This window comes from Anser anser, assembly GCF_964211835.1.
Source record: "Anser anser genome assembly, chromosome: 3".
NCBI lineage: Eukaryota > Metazoa > Chordata > Aves > Anseriformes > Anatidae > Anser > Anser anser.
In genome coordinates this window covers 2,337,193-2,362,913 of record NC_139722.1, presented here as the reverse complement: position 1 = coordinate 2,362,913, position 25,721 = coordinate 2,337,193, and the positions used below count along the sequence as shown (strand labels likewise).

Sequence of the window (25,721 nt, the reverse complement as noted above, 5' to 3'; positions counted from 1 at the left end):
CTTTTCCAGAAGGAGCAGCAGGCAGCTTCTGGCCACCAGCTTCCACCAGGGCTTTAAATCTTCCCCCTCCAGTTGCTCACACCCAGGTTGGCAAAGGCAAGAGCTGGGTGTTTTCAGGGAGGGGAGCTGGCTGCTGCCACTTCCACACCAATTCATTTGGCCCACATCTAGGTCTCGAGTTGCCTTCTCGCTCTCCAGGAAAAGAGGCTGCCAAGAGCAAGGTCACAGACGAGATGCGTGGTCCCAGCAGACCACGGGTCACGTACCGTGGCCTAGGAGAGGAACCTTGACACGGGAAAACTGATGGATGGAAAAGACAAACACACAGGTCCCTTGCAGTCTCAGCCACCCTAACCCTTTTAAGGATAGTTCTACACCAAAACACTTCTCGGTTAAATCTGTTAGCAGTATTTAAAACATTTTCCCTGAAGCAGTCACCAAAAAAAAAAAAATAATGAGATCATGCAGTTGACTTATTGCCAATTTTTGAGTTTAATACAGAGAACTGTTTTGTTTTCCAAAGAGGAACAAATCAGATTTAAATATATACAAACTTTCTGAAGGTCAGAGAGGCTACTGATAGAGAACTGGATTCCGCAGAGAAAGATGTGCTTCGAGGGCGAGGAGTGGGGAAGGAGCAGAGAACAAAACCCACAAAGGAAAGAAAAGATCACCTTCCATCATCATGAAACACAGCATTAAACTGGAACACGAGGGGATGAGATATAGAGAGCCAAAGAAAAGGCTGCAGTAACTCAGGTGTGAGATGACAAAGGCAGGACAATGATTTTAGTGATGCTAATGGAAGGAAAAAAAAAAAAAAAAAAAGGAACAGGCTTCAGATGTTATAAATGAAGAGCTATTAGGATCCAGCCCAGATCTGGGATGTGAAAAGAGCAGGGAGAAGGAACTTTTCCAAGATACTCCAGATCTGTGAGTGCAGACAAAAAGGATGGTAGAATTTCAGCAGAAATAAACAAGAGAGAGCTCACAAGAAAATATGAGACATTCTCAATTTGTGCTCCGTTAGAGGTTGAGGTGGCACTATTGCAGTCTGGATGCAATCGTAAATTCTCACAGAAAAGCCAAACCATAAGGCAGGTCAGGGAATCCTCAGGCCTGCCTCGGCAGCTGGAATTGCAAAAGCAAATGAAATTAAAAGAGGAGAAGAAACCAGCGTTTCCTGCGTCTGCTGCCAGAACAGAAGGGCAGCTATCGAAAAGGGTTACAAACAGTCTCAGGCTCAACGGTGATCTGAAGTTCAGTGCAGAAATACCCCGCTCTCCCTGCACCCCTACTAAGGGTTAAATAAAATGGTCTTGTGATTTCAGACAAGAAACAATCCCTCACCTATGATTTTAGGGGAAAATTTCAGCCCAAAACAGCGTTAACTTCCACCACCACCACCAAATGATGATTATAAGATCATCGATACTCCTCTTCCTCTCGGTCTACTTTAGCATAAAGCAAAGCACCAAACCAGGCTTAATCCCAGCACAGGTGTCACCACAATCTATGGCTGATATGCAAGCAAGAACGCACAAACCTTTGCCCTTTCCGCATTATTCATTAAATACATTATCTGCTAACCCAGGGATAACACACTACCTGTTCCCCTTCCTTCCTGGGGCAGACAATAAAAAAATTCAATATTAATATGGAAATCATGGCCACAGTTGTAGAATCGGTTGTAATGAACAATCTTGTCCCCGGCTTAAGTTGCTATAAAGGCAGCTTAAATTTACAATGGATGAGCCTTCACGGCAATCTGTTTTTCAGATATTAAAAATCTCATTTTCTCGGTGCCAAGGACAAGTGGATGTGTGAAGCAGTGGAGTATCAACTCTGCATTTGTCTCACTTGACATGAAATCATTCTCATTTTAGTTTAGATTTTTAATACATTCTTGGGATCCACTTCAGTTTTCTTCATTTCTCACTGTATGCAATTAGATGTTTTGAAGAACAGTTCACCCTGATCCACCACACTCTGCAGAAGCAAGGAAGTCACTTGGTAAAGATGAGGCCCATATCACTTATTTGGAAAAGAAATTGATTTTCCTTTTTAATTTCTGAGTGAGTCACATAGTAAAAAATAACGGCACCGCTTTGTATTTCACTAATACCTCCCTCAGTAAGTTCTTAAAAAAGGCTTTACAAATAAATTAAGAGCCTTCTGTCCTTGGGAAAGAGAAACATCACCATTTTGTCAAAGTAAAATACGGACAGAGGGGCTTAAATCCTGGGCTTCCAGCCACCCAGGAGAGTATCAGTGGTATCTGCCTGAGGACACAGGCCCCAGACTGTTATGCTACCAGCTACTGACGTGCTGAAGAACCAAGTTTCAGCTTGCTCGTAAACCTGGTCGCTGGATGGTGAAGGAAAGGACAAACGATGAGTGCTTATGTGCATTTCTACAAATGCGGGCCACTTCATTTCAGCCAATTCACCCTCTCTACGCTGAAGCCAATGTAAAGCGACACAAACCTGTTACTGGCTTAATTCATGTCCAAAAGACATCTTTGCCTCAAAGACAGCAAGAGACCAAGGAACCATCATGCCCTTTGCAGTTCCTCCTAATGGTTAATCGCCCTCCCCGTTAAAAATTTGTGCCTAATTTCTACTTTGAACGTGTCTGGCTTCAGATGCCAGACAATAGGTTCTGTTAAGCCTTTCTTTGCTAGCTTAGAGTCGTTTATTCTTGGGATATGTTCAGACAGGCTATTGTTTATCCAGGCTTTTAAAACTCCAGGTACTGTATTTGTATCAAAACTTAAAATTCATCTGGGTGCGTGTACAAAAGTAGGACTAACGTCCAAAATACTAAAGCTAATCTAGGACTCTCTAGCCCATTTTCCCAAAATAGGCCTATTAGAAAAAAAAAATAAAAATGCTCTGCCATGTGACTTGAGGATGTGTTACATTTGTGCCCTGGAAAGCAAGGTTAAGAACCTTCTCTAAGACCTGTCACCTCCCGAGCGCGCGCTGTGGCTCGGCAGCGTGCAGCATCCACTTTCACACAGTCGGCGTTGCCTTTTATGTCTCTAGGGTCGAAGTTATTTAAATATTATTGCTTTAAGTTAGTGCATTCATCTGTATCCTAAGCAAGGTGTCGTGCAGACCCTAAGGAAGGTGCACAAGCAGCTCTGGCCAAGCACCGCCGCTAAGCAATGCTGCAGCTTTGGGTTACCTCAAAGTGCAGTTTGCGCAGAGGACGTTGGCTCAGCCACGGGGTAACAAGGCACGAGTTGCCAGGGCAGAGACCTTATCTTAAGGATGTGACCTCCTAATCACAGAAGAGATTGGAAGGGACCTCCAGAGGTCATCCGCAGCCCCGCCGTGCTCAAGCAGTTCTACCTACAGCTGGTGCCCAGCACCACGTCCAGACGGTTTTTTAATATCTCCAAGCAGAGACTCCACCTCCTCTCTGGCCAACCTGTTTCAGTAAATTAGAAGGAGATCAAAGGGAGCAAGAGAGCGTATTTTCCACAAACAAAAACTCCTGAAGAAACTGCTCAGAAGTTACCTCCAACCAAGGGTTTACCGAGCCCTTTACACTACGATGCAGGAAAAAGCATTATTTGGGGGATTATGGTGAGGGAATGGAGGAGCATCCTGCCAAGTTTACAGTAAATTTTTTTTTACACGATCCTCTTCTTCCTCAGAACTCTCTAACTGAAGGGAAACCACCAAAACAAGCCTTTTCCCCTTTAGAAAACACATGCCTTGATCTTATGATAAAGAAAGCAACAGTTGGTGCGCTTAAAAAAAAAAAAAGAATGTGAGTAAATCATTGCTTCCACAACGTGCCCTGCAGCAAAGCTCCACAAAAACAATTGGCTATTATTTCTCTTCCCTTTTCCCTTCCCAATCCCACACAAAAGCAGCACCCTTAACCAAATGTAGTGGCTTTGCCCAGCGGGCAAGCTGGAAGCCAGGCTCCATTTTGAAGCAGATCCGAAGCTGCTCCTCTCCTCAAAAAGACTGAAGTCGCAAAATCAGTTTCCCAGCCCCCCCGAAGGCTTCCAGAAAGTTGGTCTGTATTTCACTGGAAAGGACCCCAAGCTATTCCAGAAGGCCCAGAGATGCATAAAAGGCAATGCAGTCCAAGCAGAAAGACACAATTTAGTATGTTTTTTTTCCTCAATGGCAGTTGGAACACGAAATGCTGCCCTCAAGACCCATCTCCAGCAGACCCCAGGTTCTATTTCCATTACTACTTACAAATAAGTTTCAGGACTTAATGTACCAAGCACCTATGCTGTTATATATCCTGAATTTCAGTACATTGTCCCCTCCAACCATGTCAAAAAACTTGCCTGGAACCAGAAGCCAGAATTGACTTAGCCTTGCTGCCTCCAATTACAAGTCGATCCCTAGAGGGGAAGAATGACAGCAAGGCACCCAACTCCTGGCTAACAGCGATAGCTGGCAGCTGCTGCAAAGCCTCAGGGATCAAACAGGTCACTGACCAAGTCAGATCACTCTGACTGAGCACCGAGATGGACGAGGAAGAGATGGTCAAGCGGGGGAGAGAATTTAAGGAGAAGGTGGCTCTCAGGTGAGTGGTTCAGTCCAAAGTCTGACCCTGCAGCCGAGCAGAAGCTGTCACAAAGTCACACCCTGATGGAGAACCAAGATTCAAGGCATTTGCATGCCAACAGTCCAGACTATACCTTGAACTCTTTGGATATATACACCTTAATATGGACAAAACTGGGGATGGGGGATTGCCAACCTCTTAAATCCAAGCCTGGGCCAACCATACAATAAGCGAGGGGCTCATCGAAAAGAGATCTCAATTAACGCTAATTACCTTAACCGATTTCTGTAGTAGCAGTGGATATGCCAACTGACACGAGATTCGACATTGCCAAGCGAAATATGTCTGCACAGAGCAAGCAGACCTCTGGTGCAGGACACAAGCAGCAGAGGTGCTCGCGCCGAGCAAAGCATCTCCAGGCACGCCCACGTGCAGCCCGTACCTGGGGCTGCGGCCATAATAACGCCTCCGTTCAGCTTCTCACCAGCTGGAACTGTTCAAAGGAATTACTACACGGTGTGTTGGGGCAGAACTCGACTTCCCCTCTGACCTCCCGAGGTGCCCTAGGGCTGCCAGCTCTGCAAGCGCCACGCGGGGTTTGGGCACAGGGGAACAACCGCAGCCTGCCCGACTGCAACATGCGGGCAGCACCATGCAGAGCAAGCACGCGACACCCGACAGTGTGTGCTAGGAACAAAAAAGAAACCGTTGTTATTATGGCCTCCAGATCTTCCTTTTTAGCAGAATTCCAGAAATTGCGCTTGGCATCAGGTCACTTGACAGAGGGAAGATTAATTGCAGGATAGGGGCACAGCAAACCCTTGGCATGCACGGAAAACTGCCAAGAGCCTACGTGAATAGCAAAATGCCCAGTGCGAGATGCCTGGATATTCAGCTAAAGTGAGCTGGGAGCCTATGCCCAGCTGCTGACCTAGTAAAAGAAACCAGGAGTTTATCTGCTGATCAAATATTTTATTTGATCTCTAGTACCGGGAACAGGCATGGAAGAGAAAATCCCTTAATTTTGCACTGCTGTATGGCACAGAAAAGTATTAAGGGGAGTGTGGTATCACTTAGCAATAACAAGTTCCTACATAAAACTTAAGAGAAGTATTAACTCTTTAAGATGCTCCAGATTTTCATCAGGTCCACCTCTACATGCATTATCCACGTGGAGCGGTCGGATCCACTCGCTTCTTCTTGTTCGCATGCTCTGCCAGAAAGCCCGCGGGGCCCTCTCACCCCTGCAGAAGTACACAGTCCAGCAGATGCAACTGCAATATTTTTCTGTCCAAGGCAAAGCAGGTACACTGGTAGATTTATTCTGTAGACACTACATCTTATTTTGTCCCACTGACTAGTTCAGAAGATACAGAGATGGCTTGGGTCAGAACACTGGCAGCAACAATGGTGCTCTGGCTATATGTGTTACGAAAAATAAAAAAAAAAAAATGGGGCATTTAGCAATATGCTTTCATAATTTCAGGCTTTGCTGTTTGGAAAAGCGTGCTGGATAAGGAACGATACCTGACCATGAAAAGGAGGCTTTTTAGGTGTTTTTCTATGTGGTTACTTATTGCCTGAACAGCTTGTGAAGGAGAGTAAGTGATCAGCAAAGCACAGGGCCTCACTCCTGCAAGTTCGCCCTGTACAGGAAGCTCCCACACTCCAATGCTTCTGTCCAGAAAATAAATAAATTCCTAAGCACCTAACAGAAGTGGCAGTAACGCTCAAGCAAACCTCAAGTCGATGCTCCAGCAGGACATCCTAACAGCAAGCACCTTTCCTTCCCCTGCCCAGCCTTTTAGTCCAGGCAGCATCCCCCAAATCCAGATCATTTTTCGGCTCAATATTTTTGCAAGGTCCTTCTCCTGCTTAACACGTTCACGGGGATTTATACGAGCGACTGTCTGGAACACTGCTTAACAATGCTAATAGCAGAGTTCCAAGAAATCAGTAGTTTGGCAATTGCAAATACGGCAAGACACGCTGAAATATGTGCTCATGCTTGCTAAACCTGTAATCCGAGTTCTCTTTTTTTTTTTTGTTTGTTTCCCTCCCCATAATAAGCGGTTTAAATTTAGTATGAGTGATTCACTCGGCGCAGGTTTACATGTTTTATTTATTTATTTTTCACACTTGGGATCCATCTTAGATGACATCGAACAGGAAAAGCCGAGTAGGGAGAGGGACTCTGGCCTTCTAAAGAAAAGGCAGCCCATTAAATGCAGTGTCTGCCCCAATCTTATCATAACTTATTTATCTCCACAACTTGGCAACTTCCTCCTACGAAAACCAGTAGATACAGGGTGGACGCTTACCCAGTGGGTATTCTAGAGCTTCTTTCACTCTAGGCCGAGCACAGGCTAAAAAAGATCCCTTCCCTATGGTCTGAAGGCATCCCATCCCAAGACTGCTCTGGCATCACAATCCAAGTAGAGGAACACGTGCTGCTCCCACCCCAGCTGAGCAGCACCTTTGCCTTGCACTAGCCAGCCTTGGGGGCAAGGAGCATGGAGGCATTCATGCATTTTTGCTTAAAAACTCATAATCAGAACATCGGGGATTTTGTTAAGTCTCCATTTACGACCTCATCCCTAACTTCGGGGACTTCAGGAACTGCAGACAGAGGAATTAAGCCAGGTTCGGGCAGGCTGCACTGACCAGCGAGCAGCGCGGGGGGAAAATGGGGCTGCTTAGCCTCCGTCCTCTTCCTCCTGCCAAAACTAAGCCATACAAGCGGCAGAAAGCTTTGCCTACAGCTGCCCAACTCCGGCAGGTGGCTTGTGACGCACACAAGGTAACGGGGAAAGAGGTAGGCAGAAGAGCAGATGACACGGGAAGCTTTGGGACAGCACTGCACAACTGTTACAGCAAAACCTGGCTAAATATATCTGCAGCGCAAAGTAGGTGGGTCAGAACATACCTCCAAGAGAAATCCGTATTTGGAACCGCAGCCCAAGTGGCAAGCTATACGTTCAAAGGAGGCATAAACACGAGCAGAAGGGCTTTAAGCAAGAGCACTTGAAGAATTTGGAGTGTCCCTCCTCCCCACCCGCCCCATATATATTCAGACAAAAGCACAAAGCAAGCCTGCAACGTGAAATACCCCTTAGGAAAGAGGCCAGAAAACCAAACCTGCACACAGAGGTGAACTGACATCCACGGTCTCAAAAGAAATTATTTAGCAAGCCTGGAACCAAAATTGAGACCGAGCTCTACAGCCTAGAGCCCTAACGCAGAATGCTAATCCCAAAGTCAAGGATCTAATACCACGAGGACAAGGAGTGGAAAAGTTTTATTACGGAGAATCCTGAAAAACTGATGAATTTTGTCGGGCTGCGATAGCGTTCTGCTGAATTCTCTCAGAGCAGGAGCTCTCCTAGAGCTTCAGCTGTGGGAATGCATTGGAAGTGTTGATAAAAGCCAAAATTGCAGAACATTTAGAAATGCATAATTTAGTAGAGGACATTCTGTACAGATTCATAAAAGGAAGGTCATGCCTGACAAATCTGCTGAAATCCTTTTTATTATACGACCAAATCGTTAGGTTAGACAAGAGTGAAACAGTGGACATAAGTTATCAGTATCTCAGGAAAGCATTTGATTTTGTACCACTCAGGCTGATTTACAAAGTCATAAAACATCATCCGAGGAAAAGGAACTGAAATGGATTAAAGCAGGTTTTAGGGACAGGAACAAAAGCAACCCAGCGAGCAGGAGGAGCCTGAAACAGAGAGGTGTAAAGGTCAGACAGTTGCTAAACACATTGAAATGGGCTCCGAGAGTGGTAAAACCTCTGCTTGGCTACTGTTTTAGAGGCAAGAACACAAGTCTGGTGACAGAACTAGGGAAGAGCGTTACTACAGGTTGGGAAATGAGAAGGAAACCAGGGGTAAGATGGATGAGCAGGGTCTGCCGCTCGACAAAAGGACACGAGGGGTGCTGCACCAACCTGTGGGATTCGCTGGCACTAGAGGCGACGTGGGAAAGGACCTGCTGGCTGCGAGTCTGCCTTCCTTTCCAAGGGGATGCCACAATTTTACGGCCATTAATAAAATCTGCAGCTATGCGTGTTGTGGTAATGATATGGGTAATTAAATCCGAAGCTTCTGGGAATTAAGCTGATAGCCTGAAAGGGTCAAAAAGAAAACTCCCTCTTGTACTCAATCAGACGGATAGCTCTGCAAGCCGGGTAGGTGCAGTAATTGTCCCATACTGACCCCGGTTTGATACCCAACGCTACATTAAATGGACCTCTATATAGACCCAGCTTTACTCCGCAGAAATATTACTAAGATTTCATGTTGGACACACCAAGAGACACAGTCCTCTTGAACCTCCATGAAACCTGTTCAGTTTGGTTCCTGTATAGCGCGTTTCAGACAAAATCCCTTCCGGTTATTCTTAGATTTTGGGTGTTGGGAATATCATCACCCCAAAACTGCCATTTATTCCCATTTCTGGTAGACTCAAGATGAGCTCTGGGCCTTGATGATGACGCAAGAAGTTTTTATCCTTGCCTTATCTTTCCTAAGAGAGCAGTGACTCTTTCCAGTGCCCTCGTGAGCTCGGGTGATCTCCTCCCCAGCCAACTGAGCCGCGGCAACGCGCTCCTTGGCTCAAGGTGACCCATGCTAGAGATGAGAAGAGGAGGCACATCTCCTGATCCCTCCGCTTGTGCCCTCAATACCAGGGCATCGTGCTGCTGCCGCCACCTGTGGGGATGGTCTTTCAGCCTTTAAGGCTGTCAAAACCCAGCGGCTTCTCTAAGCAGCAAAATTCACTTTAAATAAACTTCAGTTTAAAAAAAAAAATAAAGTTACGGGAGAACAGGTGGACTCCTGTGACACCAGAGCTCTTCAGTGCACAAAGCATCTTTCATCTCCCTGTTCTACACGGCACCTTTAAATATTCTTCCACATAAAGGCATGATATGCAAGAGCAAAAGAATAACTGAGAAACCAGTAATCCCTAACAGATCAACTGTGCTTTATCTACACAGATTCTGCTTTCATAAAAGCACAGAGGAAAGAGGGGGGAAAAAAAAGGAAGAGTACATTCGTATTGTTTTCTGAAGCTTAAAATAACCACAAAGTGAGAAAAATCAAAGCTGTTCCATAGAACAACTAGAAAAAAAAAAAAGTCTCGCTGAGCATTTGAGAAAAGACGGCAAATGGCAGAAGAAGGAATTAGAGATTTTGAGAGTGCTGTGGTCACCATGCTTAGATCCTAAATTTGGTCTGTGCTGAAACCAGTGTGGTTTAAATGGGAAGCATCTGCTAGAATGTATGTGCCCCACATATAATTATAGCTGTCGCTGGCAGCCAAGACCATGGTTATGGCTACCATTACATACTCCATTTTCACTTGCTAACTTCTCCGAAAACTTCCTTCAAATCTAACGCTGCTTCTTGCAGAATCTTGCTAACGGTGAGGCAGAAGGCAAGGGGACGGGAAGAATTAGAAGAAAACATCATCCATACTGAAGACAGGCCGAGTTGCCATCAGATCATTCTCGTAGTTGATTGACCACGGAGCTTTTCCTTTTGCAGAAACAAGCAGAAAATGCTTTATCAGCTGGAGCTGGTTTCAAACCAAACAACATCGGTGCTTGGTCTTCACGCAGGGGCCAGTCTGGCGCTTGGGGAAGCAGCAAGGAAGTGCCCAAAACTAGAGCAAAGCTTTCATCTATCCTCACATTCAGACATTTCACCTTTTCCAAAGCGTTAACCTGCATCCTCTTGCTCCCCAGACAAACCAACGCCTCGTCCAGGCTTTGCGTGATCCCTTTTTTCTCCACCTGTTGCACCGACAAAACCCACGACCACCCCCCTACCCAAACACAGCTTGTTTTCTAAAACCCCTATGCACGAGCATTTTCTTGGAGCTGTTTTCCTGAGCTGAGCTCCCTACCCTTTCATGCAGGCAAGTGGCCTTAAGGTAGCCACTTGCTCCTTTCCAAAGGGGTCAGGCACCTACCAGCTCCAACAGCAGTTCAAAGGAGATTGTCTCAGAGCAAGGCTGACTTGCCTTCAAAGCTGCAGACCACTCTGTTGCGCACTGATAACACGATGAACAAAAACCATCTGAAGAATTATTCCAGCCCTGGCTTTAATAATTTCTAGACGTGCCTTCCTGTTACTCCGGCTCCATGCTACACAAGGTATGTTCAAAGATTGGGGAAGATTCTCTGTAATTCACCATTCAGGCTTCCAGAGGTTTTCTATCTTTATTTCTAAATATTTTTATCCAAACGCTTGATATAGTTTGTTTGGGTTTAAAATGAAGTCCATTCACCTCGTTCCATTCAGCCTGACCACTCAAAAAGGAGCTGTTGGGGAAAAAAAAAAACAACAAACAAACAGGACCTCCACAGTTCCCCACACACATATAATCCAGGTGTGAATTAAAGCTAAGATGGTTGCCAATTAAAAAAAGTCCTAAGACTTTCTGTGGGGTGGATGCATGCTTCTGTCCTCTCTGTTGCAGCTGCTGTGGTACAGGAGAAGCTGTGGCAGAGTCCTCCCTCAGCACCCTTTGGGAAGCACAGCTTTCCTGCTGCCCTTAGCGAAGGGCTGCTGCAACACATCGCTAACGAGTTTCTACCAGCAATAATTGAAAAAGGTCTGAGATTTCTGCTGTGTACTGGTGACACCAGCAACTGGCAACGCCAGTGGTAAGCTGCTGTTTTAATTTAGCCCTATTATACATGCTACAAGCCTACAGCTTTAAGAACAAGGCCAGAAGAAAGGTTTTTTAATTCATTCATTCATTGGATTTTGATTGTGAACTTGTAGATGAGATTCCTGGCCTTCCCAAAGCATGCGTATGTTGCTCAGGGAAATTCAGCCCACTCAGAGGTATACATACCAAAAAGCAGAGGCGAATTAATGCAAAGTATTTCCTATAGAGGCTTCTAGGCCTATCACGCTGCTCGTCTTACCCTTCTGCTTTCAGCTGGCTGGGTAATTGTCTTGCAACGTTTCTCTCCCCATTTGAGAACTGAAAGTTTTGAAGTTACTCAACAGAAGCATCCAAGTTTGGAAATTGGACCTCCACCAGAGGACTGGAGGATACATAAATCAACACATCAGTCCTAAAATATAAAAGCTACCGTTTAATGCAACATGCCAAAAATAAAATGTGAGTTCCTCTAGACAGTCTGCAACAAGCAATTATCTAAAAAACAATTTTTCACAAAGTTCTGCACATTCTTGCTGACTAACAATTCTGCTGCCAAGCACAGGAGACAGTGGGATGAGAGTTTTTTTTTTCTTTTTACAGTTAGTTCTAGGAATATTATCCAAAATACTGACTTACATAAAAGGGGCACTTTTAACTTCATTTATTGCTTAAATCTTTATAATTCTTTACATCCAGTTGGTAACGTACTGGCAGACTCACCAGATACATAAATCTCTGCCCCCATCCACACGAATACTGTTTGTTAAGCCAGTTTAATGCCCCACTTAAACACGGCTTACCAGTGAAAACACAGCTAAATTCCCATAATTGAGGTTAGTCATAACTTAAAGCACTCCTGGAATACTTTCCAAAGTTGCAGCAATAAGACTGCTGCAAGATCCTCTAAAGAAGAAAGCAGAACAGCAGTCTCTGAAGCTGTTTAGAGACCACGGACTCCATTTCTCCCTCAAATATCCTCCTTTCTAAACTATTTTCAGGATGGAAATTAATGCAAATTCACTGGATGCATCAGTTACGAGTTCTCTCCCCTCCCCATCCAAAACTGGACGGATCTTCTTACATTTGCTTTGTATTTAAAAATCTGATTTTCCTTAGCTAGACACAATGGAAGGGATAACAATTACCTGTAAGAAGATGCTAGACACCAAATACAAAAAAAAAAAAAGTATTTTAAAACAGTTATTTTAAAAGCAGAATCTTCGGGGGAAAAAAAACACAACGGTGAGCTCGGTGACTATCGTGACAGCCTGGGCATGCTATGACAGCAGTGGGGCTGAGACGCCCCTCGTTTGGGCAGCTCACAAAACCCTTTCAAGATTCCAGCAAGCAAATGGAGTGGGAGAAGTTACAGCCCAATATTCCCTAAGCCTCCAACCCCGGCCCCTCCACTCAAGTAGATTACATTATATTATATTAGGATAACCTCCTCCCCCGTCGCTTTATGGTAACACAAAGGTGCTTTTATTGCTACTCCTACAGGAACAGGGGAACAAGTACAGTGAAGTAAGTAATCCCTCACTGTGTCAACACTGCCTTCTATGCAATATTACTATTTCAGGAGAAATCATCCTTCCCCTCCATCAGCACAGCTACACAGCTAAACCTGTCAAACCCAGGCCGTCAACTCCAGAATTTGAGGACGATGCTTTTACCTTGTCCCCACTTGCTGGCACTGGGAATCCTGGACTTTGTGTAACAGGCTCTAGGAGAGGAGTGTGCTGGATAGAGCAAGCTGTCTCCTGAAGTTTAAGAGGCTGTGCTTTTACCCTTTGGGGTCAATACCTGGGTCATTGGAAAGGGTTTAAGCCCAGAGATTGCTCGTTGATCCCCTGCGGTTCTCACCAAGGACTTGCAATAATTGAACCCTTTCAAGATTTGAAGAAGAAAACTAGAAGAGGGATAACTGACAGACTAGAGTCCTTCTTTAGAAACCAAATCAGAAAGTAAAACATCCTAGCAAACTCTCCCACTGCCCTCAGTCACAGTTAGCATTTGCTCTTCTTTAAGCTCCAGCTCCTAGAGTCAAGTGATGGGAAGCGCAAAAAGGAATGCTGAGAAACGCAAAGTGAATAAATACATCCTACAACCTTAAGAGTCAACCCCTTCACTTCACCAAACCCTGATTTACTAACATTTTTTCCTATGGTTGAGGCTGTAAATAACAAACATCAGTTAATTTCAAATGACTGCTCGTGCCTAAGACCTGTGAAACCGGGACTTAGGCACGTTTTTATTGAACTTAGGCTTGTCTTAGACTTCTTTGGCACACAAACACAAAAAATCTGGGCTGGTTCAAAGGAGTCTAACATTTTTACGGTCTAACACCTTCACAGCTTCTAACCTGTACAAAGCAGTTCAGAGCTACTCTTACCTGTGACAGACTGATCAGCCAAGAACCAGCAAGTGGTCTTGTTGAGAAGAGCTGCCCAGCAGATGAGCTGCAGGAAGCAGGTCAGGCAAAGCAGGCTTAGGGAGGAAACTTAAAACAGAAGACAGAAATTTGGGCAGGGCAGAGAAGGGACGTCGGATGGCAGGAACTCTGTCAGTCATAAGACATGAAGCCGAAACCCCGAGCAGGTTTCTGCCTCCTTTATCAACCCTTCTTCAACTGCAGGGAAGAGGCTGAGTCGCTGCAAGCAGTATTTTTACTGTAATCAGAGATTGGGTACCGGGCTAGTCTGACCGTCAGTCTGACCCAGTAGGGATATTATGTTCTTAAATGGCCTGGGCACAATTTATGTACAGCCGTTCGGCGAGCCAGAGCGCGTGAATGTATTGTAAAACATGTTACATCAGAAAAGCCTTCCTCCCCATCCACAAGGAGAAAACTGACACCGTAAGTCACCATCCAGTTGGCTGGGGAAGAGGGAGGGATGACACACGCATATATATAAATGGATTAGATCACAGCCTTACGGCTGCTCTAAAGTAATCTATTAAGATTTACTTCTAATATTCTTAAAATGCTTCTGGTTTTGAAATACAAGGCATGAAAGTGCCCCATTTTTCACGAGCTGAAGCCAAACTCGAAATAACAAAACAGTCTGAGTAGTTAACAGGCTACAAAACTCACCGCGATTTCCAGTCAGCGTTAGAGAGGCTCGCAGAGTAACACTGTGTACCCATTAGCTCCAAGTCCACAATTTGGCCAGAATTTGTTTTGCTGCATTACAGCCAAATCACTTTTTGTGTCTGTCTTCCTCCTACGTGGGATTGCCTTAGCAGAACAGGATGCCAACGCTGAAAGCACTGACTGTCTCCGACTTTACCATCTTTGATTAAGAAGGCCCTTTTATTGCAGGATCACTTAGACTTTACAGATAACTGTTGCTGCATTGAGATGAAGCTACTGGCAGGAAAAGCCTACAGCAACTCCGGGACGAGCAACCAGAATATTAAAGCTGCGCAAATGAGCTATTCCAGCATTCCAGCACAGCTAGAAATTACCCGCCTAATATCAACTTTTTGCAGAAAATCACATTGACTGCTTCTTGTAGTTCCTACAGAAGACATAGAAAACAAAGTATTCCTCATTTCCTTACAAGAAATTCCCACTCAGGTTTGAACAAGTGGCAAGTGGGTTTCTAAAGGTTTCGCTTTAAATCCCTTCACCCTTTCCTTCCAGGGCAGAAATCCTCCCACAACTCAACGTTACCTCCTCATCCTTTTGCTGCACTATTTTCAGCTTCTGCATTATCCTCCCAGCTTCTCATTTCCAGTCCTGCTCCCGCTCCACATTCCCATCCCGGTTTTGGTTGCCTGTCCCACTGCGCGAGAGAAAGCCCGTGCTGCCTGATTAACCGGGGGCAAAGATTGCTCATCTGTCGCTCCCATGCCCACTTTTGGGGGGACCAGACCTGTAACAGCATCAAGAACGGGGTTGTGCACACAAACAGGCAAGAAATCCTCGTATTTTATCAAGGCTGGCACATGGCCTGAAGGGTATCCTTTTCCACTTTGTTTTATTTACATCTAGCAGCCTTTGTGTTGGTGAACAGCACTTATCACTCAACTCCTCTTCACCATTTTGTATTTCCATTCTGCCTCCCTTTGTCTTTTTTCTAAATGGATGCCCCAATGCATATCAACTGATTGAGGATGTACTACCAGACCCCAACTTCCGCTTTGTCTTCAGATGTGTGCAATTTAAATTTATTTTTTTGAGAGATAAGCAAATTAAAATCTAATCCAGGACGTGGGACATAAGTACCCAAGGATGTAACAACAGATGTTTCTAGTTTATCATAAAATCACACACATCGTTCTGCTGCCTCCTTCCATTTTACAGAACTGAACAGCAACAGCACTTGGCGTTCACATCAACTTTTTCTAACTTACTAAACAAAGCTGAGCATCTCCAAAAAGGCCGGTAAGGGTTTCATTTTTTCATTTCCAGCAGCAGTCACTCGCATGACGGAAGGTAAAACTATTTATCACAGCATCACCAACACACACGGCAGCAAACAAACGACCTGGCAACACAGAATTCAAGCGAAAACAGTGACAAAAATGTTGGGGCCTCACTCCTCTCCTTGATTTACAGCGTGGCACATTCAACAATAGAGTGCTGGTAAATCATCGTGGTGAGGTATTTGTTTTAAGCTGGTACTAATTCTTCAGAATGTACTTTTCTCCTTTAATAGATTTTCTTTAGGAAAAAGGGAAGCCCTGCAGAGCTTCCAGCCAACCCCTGACGTGGTCCTTCAGCACGGGTCTGATGCTGTTGAGGAGGACAGGGAGACATCAGGAGCTTCACCCCGAACTGCTGCCTTTCTTCCTAACCGTGACCACTTACGCAGCGCCTGAGAACGCAGAGCAATAAGCAAACACTTAATTACCAAAGGAATTAAGGAGCTCTTTACAACGAGATTCATCACCACATCATCCCATCAATTTGAATAAAGTATAATAGAAAAATCTAAACAGACCACGATCTCTCATCTACTCTTATTCAATCTTCATTATAACTGCTCTAGGGCTTCAACAAGTGTTGTGGTTTAGGGACGGCAAATAAAAGTTTGAAAGACTTATTTTCTATCAGAGGAAAGACAGAACTGTGTCTGCCTGCCTCCTTAGCCTTGTGAACCTAAAGTGACCAAACCATTTGAACTTCTCTACCAGACACCCTCTGCATTAAAAAAATAAAAAAACATACAGATGGAAATGTGCTAAGTCCTTCAGAGAAAAAAAAAAAAAGACATTCAGCATGTATTCCATGCTGAAAGCCAGCTTAACATGTCTTTCAGCTTGGTTACTAAAACTAGATTGCACTCACCATTAAAAAATGCTTGGAAAATATCTGTATTCATCTTAGATTTCATAAGGGAAGACAAAAAGAAAGATTTCTGAATTGCATTTTTAATGGACTTTTTTTCCAAGCGTTTGTCAAACATTTTGACAAACTACTCCAAAGCATAGCTCACTACAACATGATTAAAAATGTCATGTAAATAGTTTAGCAGCAGATAGCTACTGCTGACTTGTGGGGAGGTTAGGGAGGAAGGGGAACGTCAGCTCTGAAGGGGTGAAAGGTACGGCACGAACACCTGGAGGAAGCGGAGTCTCAACTGCTAAACCACTTTTTGCCTTTTTTTGCACATATAAGGAGTATTTTGTTCATTTCGGTTTATTCATCTAATTCATTTCAATGCCTTGTTCATTCAAAAGCTGAATAACCAACTGGGAGTTTAGAAAAAAAAAAAGAGAGAAGCAGGAAGGCTTGTTTTCCCTCTTCTAATCTGTGAATAAAAACAAGGTGAGAGAATAAGATCCGTCAGCTTTCAAACCTTGAAGGACATGGTATCCAGACACAATTCAGTTCATTAACTGCAGATAATGCTTTCTTTGTTTAACGAATCAGTTTCCAAATGTAAAACATTTCTGAGATGTTTTTGTCCTTTTTTTTTTTTTAACTGGCATTTTAAGATAGCAACATACGAAAACAAATTTCAGAACGGAGAGGGTTTTTTTTTTTTCCTTACACTTTCAGTTCCAGGCCTCATCTACATAGAGCTCATTTGCTATTTCTAGAAAATGTAAATATTAAGAACTTAAATAAGGACTTGTTCAATTATGTACCTGCCTAAGGACACGTTCCTGCCCCACTTACCCTGCTAGTTCAGCATTACCTCTCCTGCCCAAAGAAATTAAGAAATTAACTTAAGGGCTATAATTGTTTGCAAATAAACATGCTTCAAATAGTTACCAGCCAATGAAAATCAACCTTCTAGGAAAATAATGAAAGTACAATCCCAAAACGAGATTAAAATCAATGATCTAAATCAAAGCTTCCCTCTTGCTGATGTAAATCAGGGTGATTTAAATCACCAGTTTTGATCAATTCACTCATTTGCATAACCTTGATCGCTTATCCCTTAAAATGTCATCTTGGGGCCAAAGTTAGTTGGATGTTCCTTGAAATCTCAATTCACCTACCGTAAACAAGGCTTTTTTGGTTTTATTGAAAAATTTATAAAATTAACCGTCTACTAATTCATTTCCATAACTGATGCCTAATCATATTTGGGACGCTGGAGTGGTTTAGAAGACAAATGAACGCACATCCTGCAGTAAGCCCAAGTAAAACTAGAAATATATTTAGAGCTGCCAGCGGCTCCGTAGATATCCTTACTGTCAACAAATAAGCAAACATGCTGATGGGACAAACAAGTGTTTACAAGATGCCCTCAGCCCATCAATTACCTTTAATACAGTTGGGTAGCCGGGGGCTATCGATCTACAGTGGTAAATTTTCACAGCAGGCTGTTTTCCTGCATTGATCATCGGACCAAAGCATGGATTAACATAGCCTAGGCTCTGCTTCATTACAGAAAAACTGCCTTTTCGAAGGGCAACAAAACCGTCTGCTAGCACCTACCGATCTTTGGGCTCACGAAAGCTGGATTCTCCTTCCAGATCAACCTGGCTTGCTTCAGGGTTGCCTACATGAAGCATTTCTGATGCCACAGAACTGCAGCATCACCGAATATCCCCAGCTGGAAGGGACCCACAAGGACCCCTGAGGTCAGCTCCTGGCTGCACCCAGGACTACCCCAAAATCAAACCCTATTTCTGCGAGCGCTGCTCAAAATGTCCTTAGATCTCTCCCAGCAGCGGTAATTTCTGCCTGGTTTCCTCAACCTTCAGGCTCTTTACCTGAACTTTCTGCTGATTCTGGTACTGCCCAAATCCTCTTGTAAATCGCCCTTCAGAACAACTCTGCTCCAGGCTTTTACCTTCTTTCCTGCATCCTCTTATTCCCACAAAGAGGAGGTACAACAGGGGAACACCAGAGAAACTGGAAGGGGATCTCAGGATCATACAAATCCACTTAAGCAGTTAGCAAGTAGAGCAGGGACAGCAAAGGACCTGCTACCACAAATTCAGAGGATGCTTTGAATGCGTGGCATTTTACACAAATTGCAGCTCTCAAAAACGGGGAGTAAACACTGAGGGCTTCTACCTTTTTTATTGGTATATAAAAAAAAAGGCAAGATTATCTCCGGAGTACGAAGTGGAAGTGTTTCTTTGTGTTTTGGTGTTGTTTTGTTTTTAACCTGCAAACATTTTAAGGCAATAGCACAAAGCTAATAACTACCGTGGTCATTTTGATCCAATTACAATACATTTTAGTTTAAAACACCACAGTACTTTGAAGATGAAGTAGTGCTGCAACTTGCCTTGGTTAGAGAACGCACAGTCCTCTTTGTGCTTTTCCACGCAGGAGTCAAAGTGGATTTAGCAGGATTACACCAGCCTAATTCAGCATTTTGGGGGTCAGAGCTTTAACGGCATTTCCGACTCATGCACCCCCCCAAAAAAAACGAAGGAAAAAGGAAGCTGTTCCCAGTAAACCCATGAAGCTATCGATCCTCGGATGCTTTGCGCTTTTGACTTCAAACTATGAGGGAAAGAATGAAAACTAAATGTTCTGCACTTTACTAAAAACAGTTTCACCTGACTCTATGCATTTGTAGTTTATGCATTTAAAACCAACTGGTAAAAAAGAAAAAAAAAAGCAAACTGCTATGAAAAAGACCATTTCTAGACGGTACAACCCAGATCATACTGAAGGCCTGCTAGCTGTCTTCTGTTCTGCTCTTGGTTTCCCAGGCACTTAAAAAAAAAAAAAAGACACTTTATAAATATTAAATTGCTGGGCTGAGTCCTAAAATACCCTACCTGAACAAAGAAAAAACCCTACTGCAAATCCCCGCACAGAGCAAAACACCATTTTTCTCCCCAGGTATTGTGAAAAGTAGACAAAGCTTGGCTCATTTTAGGAAGGAAAACAGTCCAGACATAGGAGTAGGAAAAGTTAGTGTTCTGAAAGGAGAGAAAAGGAAGCTGTTATGGCTGTGTACAGGCATTTCCTGCTTCAAGATTTGAGAATTTCACTCCTCAACACACCCAGAAATCCAGAGTTGCCATAAACTGATACCTAGCTTTGTTTCCCAACTTTTTTTTTTTCCCCTTCATTCCTCACAATTTATTTTTAACTCCTGCGCAGAAGCTGCATCTGTTGAGAATGCTCACTCTGCAGACCGAGCTCCTGCTCGTGCGACTGCAGGGCACCTTTCCTGCCCTGCCTTCACGGAGCTCAAACCATCCCTTATTCTAGGCACTAATTCCAACTTCAGCATTTCCATGCTGCGGCTCGGCCATCCTCTCAAGACCCACCGCTTTCAGTACCAGGATGTACTTTTGCCGTCTTTTAGGGCTCACGTGAGCTTGGAAGAAGGATCTGGTAGGAGTAGATGGTCTATGTTTACCTTGCATTTAAAGCCTTTAAAAGTTAAGAGTACTATGAATGATGCCAGGGCAAGCATTATCTGAAAAGATAAACAAGCTTAAAATAGCAGGCAGAGAGCCCCGCTACCCGGCGAGCATCCTGCCGTGAACGTATATCCTTCAAGAGAAGCAAATTTAGCAGTTCCTCTCCAACGATATTCAGAGACTCATCCTAAACACTGACGGGGATGGCACAAGAGGAAAACCAAACCAAATCCCACCATGAAACAGCTGAAGGACTTTGTGTCAACGTTCTCTTAAGAAGATTCCACTTGGGAGGATGGGAAATAAAAGCTTTAACATCACTTCCCAGCAGGAAATAAATCTACAGAGCGAGTAAGATACGTACACAGCAAACGTTTTACACTGGAAAAGGGCTATCAAGCCAGTGAACTAGTGGAAGTCACTTGGTGGGCACGGGGAACTAGTGCCCGATTAAACGGCAGCCCATCTTTCAAGCCGTCTCCTTGCCTGCAAGCACAAAAGCACAAACATTTTCTTTTTAACTCTGCTTATTTAGCTCAGTTCAATGACTACCGCTTTCAAAGTTGAGAAACCAGTTGGGAATTCAGACAGCAGGAAAAACAGTTTCTTGCTTTTAAATGAGGAATAAAACTGAAGTGAGTTGATGAGCTCTGCCAGCTCTATGTTTCTGAAGGGCACGGTAACCAGAAATTAAGTGAAATTTCCTTTTCACAGACAAGACTCACTGTATTTAATCAGTTTACTTTAAAAGAAAAACTGCATTTTGACATGACTGCAATAGCCATAATGCCAAGTAAGACTGCGCTTTCAATTGAATCCCAGTTGCCATCCACACATTGCTTGACATGATTTATAAACGAGAATCAGCTGGAAAATATGCAGAGAATCAACTATTTTCTAATCCCGCACGTAATAAATGTATAGGAAGCCAGGTAATCGCTTAGGTTTTCGTGACACCTGTTAGGAAAGTGAAAAGTTGCCAGCACAACCCTCCTTTTCTTTCACAATAATGAAGGACTACATGTGCAAAACAAAACTAAGTTCAATTATTCAGCCCACGGTTTCCTGCCTGCTATTGAAGGCGCTTTGATTTAAATCGATCCCCGCGCCGCAGTGCCAGCTCCGACAATCGACGCGCTGGGACAAACACGCGCCCTCTAAATCCACGCATGGGTCTGTCGGGGCAGGAGAGGGGCTGGGAGGTACCTCTTGGATCCTTCACCTACCTGGGAGGCAGCATTTTGCTGTTCAGATGAACAGCTTACAAATATTTACGCCTAGACACAGGGATACAGCCACCATCAACTTTACGCAGTGAAGCCAGATGTAAAGGCATTGCCTGCCTCCCGTGACACCGTCCTGCAGCACTGGAGGAGCCCAAGCTTTTCTTGTGGTCAGCTTTCTACGCTTGACGGAGATAAAACTAATGGAAGCATTGGATTGACAACCATTTCTATGATACAAACTGCGTAAAAACCCATTAAATACATGAAATTCAAGCAAACAAGAGCTATCCATCTCCTTCAGGGAGAAACACACAAATAAAAGAAACTAGAGCACCTCCTAAAAACACAAATTTGAAGGGGCTGGAGCTGTCGGCCTTGGATCACACTGGACATAGAGGAAAGGCTCCAACAGGTCTAATAAACTGTTTACGAAGGATTAAACCGAGCTTTGAGCAGGCAAAGTTGGTCACTCCCATCCAGGGAGCAACAAAAGCAGCATCAACAGCTTCAGGGCAGATTTATGCTCTGCCAAGAAGTTTTAGTCTGAATGAGGAGTAGGAGAAGACAACTGATGGGATTTCCTATCATACCCATTTCGTACCGAGCCGATTCGGGACACCAAGATAAGCGGTCAACCCTACCGCAAGCCAACGCTGAGCGCCAATGCTATCCAGCAACCGGTCCGGCCAACAAAGAGGATGAATGGCTTGAACTTTGGCCAACCCAACAGGCATTTCACAGCAAAGTTTGTTTTAAACCAAAGGAAAAGTACCTTGCAACCTTTTCACACCCCAAGAGCCGCGCTTGCTGGCAACGCCACAGTCAGCAGGGCTCGGATGCGACCGTCCCAGTAGCACCAGTGGCCAACAGCGCAAAGCCGCACTGGTCTCAGGGATGTTCTCCATCCGCCTCGACTGCATGAATTGGAAGGGTTATACCAGACCTCCAAGCCACTCCAATAAATCTGCTCAACCACATTGTCACCCTGCCTTAACTTGGTTCCCCGTCAACGTAAAGTTGTCCCTCCCCGCGCAGGAGCTCTGCAAGGCGCAGCAAGGTGCCACCCCTCGCTCGACCTCCAGCCACCACCACGCGTATAAATAAACGTGATTTATACACGGCTATGATTTTGCACGTTGTAAATTACCTACCGAGACAAGCATAAATTGCATGTACATGCAAATGCGCTCGTGTGATTGTGTATTTATATGCACAATCCACCACTTGTGCTCCAATGCTGAAAGTTTCTCCCAGCCATTCAATAAACCTTACAACCAGAACCAGACACACTTTGTTTTCTATAAAGTCTGCAACTAAACCTTAAAATAAATAATAAAAAAGGTTATAATTCATCATCCTGACATCAAATCACCAGATTGCTATTTCAGTATATCAGAGTGATGGATACAGACGTGTTTTAAGTACAGTTTAGTCTGTGTTATTACCAGAGCATTTATTGTTGCCTTTAAGACAGTTTCCTTTCAGATGTTTCAAATAACATCAACACTAATTCTTCCCTCCGCTGCCTGGATCCGAGTCCACTATTCAGAGAGGAGAAAAAAAAACAAGAAAAAAAGAAAAAAGTTTGTTCCGCCCCCCCCCCCCAGTCATGACTAAGCAACAGGACAGTGGATGCTCAAAACCAAGATTTCTTATTGTTCCACACTTCTCTTTAATTTTGACTGGGGTCAGACAAAAGATGCTACTTGTTCCTCAATGAAAATTCTGATCTGACATCAGATGCTATTCAGTAAATGACTACACACTCTCAGTTTTATATTTCAGCCATCGGAGCACATGGAAAGCTCTCGGTTCTCGTTGCGGCCCTAGGTGGTGGCAATACGCACCCCTTCACGGATGGCAGGTCCAGCGCAGCCGGGTACACCCAAAGAGGATGGATGAAGTGCCGCCCAACCCGCGTGCTATCCACACCAGCTTCCCTTTGCCTAAGGCTAAAAGATCACGTTTCGTCCTCTCAGGAGGAAAAAAACAGTCCATCTTTCTCAAAACAATTCCCTGGGCCACCTTGTATCCCACTAACACAGATGTATGCAAGTGGCAGAGTGATGAAATCGTTAACTCTTTCAGTAGAACTTCTTCTTAGCTAAAAGTATTGATTTAAAAGAACTGTTTCCCTTCAATTTATACTCCCCAGACAATGCTGGGAAGCACCAAGTCCCAAACATTTGGGTTTGCTGCAGTTATTTCCCGGGGCACCTCCTAATCCCCTGCAGGCCACCAGCTCCCCCTGACCCATCATAAGTGCCTTTCTGCCAGCCCCTTTTTCGTGTCCTTTCTGTAAGAATACTACCGCAGATTCTTCAGAGTATTTATAAACGGGACTCTTCTCATCAACCACACAAGCTAGGAAGCCCCCACCATTTCTGCTGACTTCACTTCAGGTGTAAGCTCACACGCAAGAGGTCCCAGGTATAAGCCTGTAAATACAGATATACGTATTAACGAAGCACTCGATAAGCAATGGTGCAAAATGAGGCCTTAATTCCACCGAGCACAAAAGCACGAGAGTAACCCCAGGAAATGTGACTGTACATATTCCCACAAATAATCTCAGCCTGGGTCCTGACACTAATACAAGAACACAGCCGTATGGAGCTTGAAATCTTCCCCCAGAGAAACAACTTTGCGAGAGCAGAATGAAGGAAACATAATGTGGAGAAAAACACCCTTGTAGCTTTGCTTGCTATTCAAACCAGGCTGATTAATCTTTAAGATCTAGCAGCTTTTCAGATTTTTGCCTTCCCTCCCTTCTCCTTCTTTTTAACAGGGCTTTAAAGTTACACCATACAGGGCTAAACTACACCCAGGACTTGCATACACCAACCCCATCAAGCAAAAAACCAACAGATCACATAAAAAACAGCCAGCTAGGACGGGTCAGAAATGGAATACAAGGCAAGGAAGATTTGGCACGTATGAATCTCAAAGAGATGCCTCCTTACGAGCAACCCCAGCCCTTCAGAATCCACACGGTTGCAAAGCTTTATACCTGCCTTCTTGAATTGGAACCACTGGCGTTCACACCTACAAGCTTTTCACTGAAAAACTGAGATCTTAGGTCCTGGCAAAACATGAGATTGCTGTATAGTGTTGGTTCTCAAAGCTGACACATTTAGAAAAGAAAAAAACTAAAAATTTGATAAAAGATTCCAATATTTACAGCTTGCTTTCTTTCATGCTGCTCTGAAGTATGCGGCAAGGTGGGAAAGGAAGAGAAGAGGAAGTTATTCGGAAAAGAAATATGAATGAAGAGAAAGCACTTGTCAGGAGATCATTTCTGAAATACCTGGAGTGAGGGCAGCTTTGTTCTCAGCAAGGAGCAAACACACCGAAGACAAACCATCCCCTTCCTGGGACAGCCTCAGGTACCTACACTTACTTGGGAGGTGAAGAAAAACAGCAGAGAATCACACCACCATTCATCAGGGCGTCCGAGGCTGCTTTCCCACACCTTGAGTTCAACCGCACTATCTAAAGGCTGCCTGCCTTTGCTAGGACAAGAATACTTACATGAAATACATAGATGCAATGCATACGTTCCACAAAAAAAAAAAAAACAAGTTTATACAGTAAGGAGAATGGATATTTGCTTTGATCTCAAGTTGCCCCATGAATTTTTAATGATGGCTGTAAAGCAGAAATCTTTGGATAGAAATCAGCAGCGGAATTCGAGCACGCTGCTCATTGCAGGTTATGAAAATCCATTGCCAATACGTTTGTATCAGAACTGCTCCCAACTCCACGCAAGGAGAAATGCAAATTTCATTCAGCATTGTATTTGCAGATCATTCTCTTCAGCCTACGGCTTTCCTTTGCCCTCTCCAAAACGGAGGGAGGAAGGAACCGCTCAATCTGTTTTGTCATCTCTGCTCCTATTAGCGGAGATGATGCGAACTTCAGATATTGCTGTCCTCTCATTTCGTGTTTCACTGCAAAGACGTCTTGATCTTTTTTTTCCTTCCCCTACAGAGAAACTGCTAAACTAAAAGTACAAAAGAAACTGCTAAACTAAAAGTACAAAAGAAAACACTTTTCTACTACGCACCACAAATAGACTACAGTTTCTAGTTCAAGTGCAAAGGGACAAAGATACCGAAATGTTTTTATATGCATACATTAAGATAAAAGCAGGAAAGATTAACATCTGGAGAATGATATTAACCCTTGTGCTGTCAGTGAGGCAACTGTGGGAACCTTCACTTGCAGTGCCTTCCCCCATTTAAAGAGCTAGCACTGCTATATGGTGTTTGGAACTGTATAGTCACACATACCTGATACAAAATTAATGTTTTAGGTAAAAGAGAGAGGCTGTCGGGCTCCAAAACACTGAGGCTATTAAATAAATACCTAGGGGAAAAAAAAAAAAAAAGGAAAATGTGAAAATCCTTGTTCAAGACTTGAACATCTCTTACAAAGACGATCGCAGCCAAAAAACAGTCTCATGTGGGA

At 44.0% G+C, this 25,721-nt stretch overlaps 1 protein-coding gene across 21 annotated transcripts in view; it reads right to left on the bottom strand.

Moving 5' to 3' along the window:
- HMBOX1 (homeobox containing 1) overlaps positions 1-25,721 on the bottom strand; it is a 119,308-nt gene that overhangs the window by 78,681 nt on the left and 14,906 nt on the right. For 3 of the 21 annotated variants that reach the window (XM_083828645.1, XM_083828658.1, XM_083828648.1), the window contains exon 2: positions 25,544-25,619. The exons of the other annotated variants lie outside the window; for them this stretch is intronic. The gene's annotated coding sequence lies outside the window, so the exon portion shown is untranslated. The remainder of the gene's footprint in view (positions 1-25,543; positions 25,620-25,721) is intronic. 21 annotated transcript variants of the gene reach the window in all.